Source organism: Zingiber officinale, chromosome 1A, assembly GCF_018446385.1.
Source record: "Zingiber officinale cultivar Zhangliang chromosome 1A, Zo_v1.1, whole genome shotgun sequence".
Lineage (NCBI taxonomy): Eukaryota > Viridiplantae > Streptophyta > Magnoliopsida > Zingiberales > Zingiberaceae > Zingiber > Zingiber officinale.
The window spans coordinates 168,200,424-168,204,080 of NC_055987.1; the positions used below are offsets into that span (position 1 = coordinate 168,200,424).

Below are 3,657 nucleotides of genomic sequence, written 5' to 3' on the forward strand. Positions count from 1 at the left end.
TTCCCTTTTCCTTTCGTTGGAGCCTTCTCCTTATGCGTGTTTTTCCCTTCTTGCCCTTCCCTCTTCCCTTGTTCAGATCTTCCCCTTCGCTAGATCCAGCTAACCTACGAATTCTCTTCATGACGTTAGACATATCTAAAATTGGGGAGAATTATTTGCAAGTAAGGAAACTAGATCTAAAGTAAGAAACAAAAAATTTTGAGAGGGGGGGAGGTGTAGAGGAAGAAGAAGGATGAAAAGTAGAAAAAGAAAAGAGATTGGGAGCTTGGAAGATGTCTAGGGCAGCTGTCATGCCCTAAGACATGGCCATGGCTAGGTTTATAACCTAGCCATGCGTGATTTGCACGACCCGTGCCAAATGGCATGGGTTATTTCTCATTTCTTCCTTAAGGTCATGCCTTTTGGCATGGGCAAAGCCAAAATGGCTCTGATTCTCACCCTTTGCGCCCGTGCCAAATGGCATGGCTAGTTCCCTTTATTTCATGGTGCCCATACCCTATGGCATGGGTAGAGCCAGAAAGGCTCTATTTCAGCTATCAAGCCCATGCAAAAATGGCACGACCAAAGTTAAAATTCTGAAGATGGCCATGGGGAATTACCGGGGTAGTGCCTTGGCCGTGCCAAAAGACACGGCCAGGTCCAGAAACCTGGATATGACCCTTATTTTCCTCCGAGTAAGATGCTTGGGCAAAGTTTTTGACCATAACTTGGAATGTTTGTTCTCATTGGCCTTCATTATTTATTCATCCGTGACCTAAAAAATAAAAATATTGAAAATATTAAGCTCTAATAAGAAACAAAGTAATAATTGAAAACTCTTGAGGTGCCTCCCAAGCAGCACTTGTTTTAGGTCCTTATCTTGACCCTTAACACGACTCAACTAGGAGCCTTAGCCTTGAAAGGGTGATGCTCCCCTCCACAGCCAACTTGTCATCCCCCTCCATCAATTGAGTCTACAATGAAATTGGGGGTGAAGCGTAATGAAATTGTTTCCCACCAATGTCAAATCTTTCCTTCTCGGACTAATTGTTATGTCCGAGGGTTGAGTAAGATGATGCAAAAATCTTTCTTGTTTTTCTTCTCCAAACTTATGATCATCTTCAATAAGCATGAAAGTACTTGGAAAAAAGTATGAGGTTGCTTTAAAAGAAGGATACGACAAGGCTAGGTATAAGTTGAAAATCATCTCTTCCTTGCCAACTTTTATTGACAACTGGTGATTCTTCACATCTATCTTGGCTCCTGCTGTGGCAAGGAAAGGCCTTCTGAGAATTATAGTAATCTTCGGGTCCTCCTCCATGTCCAGGACCACAAAATCTGTGGGGATAACAAAATTCCCTATCTCCATTTTCACATCTTCAATTATTCCCAAAGGATATTTGCATGTGGAATCAACTAGTTGAAGTGTGATAGTTGTCAGATTCAGATCACCCAACCCCAGTTTCTTACAAATGGAATATGACATGAGACTAACACTAGCTCCAAGATCACAAAAGGCTTTATCAATAATTGTACTTTTGATTTTACATGGTACCGAAAAACTACCTGGATCGTGGAGTTTAGGAGGTAAAGCGTCTAGAAGCAATCCACTAACTTCCTCAGTTAAGGCAACTGTCTCAAACCCCTCCTTCTTCCTTTTGTTTGAAATTATATCCTTCATGAACTTGACGAATTTGGGCATTTGGTGTAGAGCGTCCAACAATGGTATGTCAATATAAATTTCTTTGAACTTTTCCAGAAATTTCTCAAACTCTGCATCCTTCTGCGCTCTGAGCAATCTTTGAGGAAATGGAACTGTTTGAATTTTAGTTACAGGTGAGATCTTTCCAACCTCAATGGTAATCTCCTCTTCCTTCTTTTCCTCTTCTAGGATGAAGGAAAAAGTAGACGGCTCACTATGATTAATTTCATCTTCAACTATAGTAGTGACTTGGGGAATACCCAAGGTCTATCCGCTTCTTAGCTCGACTGCCTTGCAGTGCTCCACTGGGTTCAATTCAGGTTTGCTAGGAAAATTTCCTTGTACTCTTGAGAAATAAGAACTAGCTATTTGAGTGACTTGGTTTTCAAGCATTTTGATGTGCTTATCCTGGTTGTCCATTCTTGTATTTATTTTCTTTTTCGAGTTGTCCAACCGGATGTTCATTTGCTTGATATCTAACTTCATCTCATTTTGGTTAGCTAATATCTCCTCAAATAGCTTTTCAAAATGACTTGGTTGTGGATTTGACTATTGCCCTGATTGTTGCCCAAAAGCTTGATTATTCTTGTATAAGAAGTTAGGATGATTTCTCCACCCTGGGTCATAAGAATTGGAGTATGAATTGTTTTGCCTCTAATTGTAGTTACCAATAGCATCACACTGTTCCACCTGAGATACTTGCATATTGATAGCTCCAAAGGGACAAGAATCTTTTACATGATTTGAGGCTCCACACACTTCACAAGATACAAAAATCGCATTTACAGGGCGTGAATTCAAATTCTCAAATTGCTTAGACAGTGAATCAAGCTTTACAGTGATTAAGTCTAGGGCATCCACACTATATCTTCCCGGTATCTTGATTGCTCCTGAGCTCCTTTCTGAGGCTCATTGGTGGTGATTCTGAGCCACACTCTCAATGATATCTTCAGCTTCATCAAGTCCCTTATTCACTAGTGTGTCTCCTGTGACAAAATCCAAGGAAACCTTTTTCTGATAACTAATATCATTGTAGAAGATGTGAATCACGAGCCACTTCTCCAATCCGTGATGTGGCCAGTCTCTCAGCATTCCCTTAAATTTATCCCAAGCTTCATAGAGAGATTTAGAATCTGTTTGCTTGAAACTTGCAATTAGATTTTTGAGATGTGCTATCTTACTTGGTGAAAGAATTTGTCCAGAAAAACTTGCTCACGCTGGGCCCAAGAAGTGATATTGTTTGGAGGCAAGGAATTCAGCCAAGTCTTTGCTCTGTATCTCAAAGAAAACCCAAACAATAATAATCTGATGGCTTTTGGAGGAACCCTATTGATGTGCATTATGCTACATAATTCATTGAAATTATCAAGGTGATGATTTGGGTCCTCCATTGGACCACCGCCATATTGGTGTTGCTGAACCATGGAAATGAAAGCTGACTTCAATTGAAATTGATTGGCCTCAACTGTAGGTCTGGAGATACTTAATCTAGGCTCTCTTGCATAAGGTGCAGCATAATCCTTCAAAGGTTTATTTGCCATGGTTATTTGCTCTTGTTCTTGTTGGTTCTTTTACAGATTTAATCTTCGATGAAATGTTCGATCGATCTCAGGATCAACTGGCAAAAGATCTGCAAAATTTGTTCACATACACAAATACACAGACAAGAAACAAGCTAGAATTTATTATTTGTTTTAAGAAAACAAAATGCAGAATTCAAATGACAGAATTAAAATGCAATAAGGAAAGATAAAAATGAACTAAAGAATTATCTAAATAAACTCTGATGCAAACTAACTAGATTTAAAACATTCAGTCCCCGACAATGATACCAAAAACTTGATGTGTTGTACCCGCAAGCGCATGAGCGTCGTCAAGTAATAAAAGTTATAAGTCAATCCCACGAGGACTGAAGATTAAATTCTAGTTTGCTTTACACTTCAAATTAGACTAAACAAAAATCGATAAAGGTTTAA

General features: G+C 39.3%; 1 non-coding gene across 1 annotated transcript; it reads left to right on the forward strand.

Annotated features, from left to right (window-relative positions):
• Positions 1-2,744: 2,744 nt before the first annotated feature.
• LOC122039166 lies at positions 2,745-2,851 on the forward strand. The gene has a single exon (XR_006128055.1). It is a non-coding gene; the product is annotated as a small nucleolar RNA R71 (small nucleolar RNA).
• Positions 2,852-3,657: the final 806 nt, after the last annotated feature.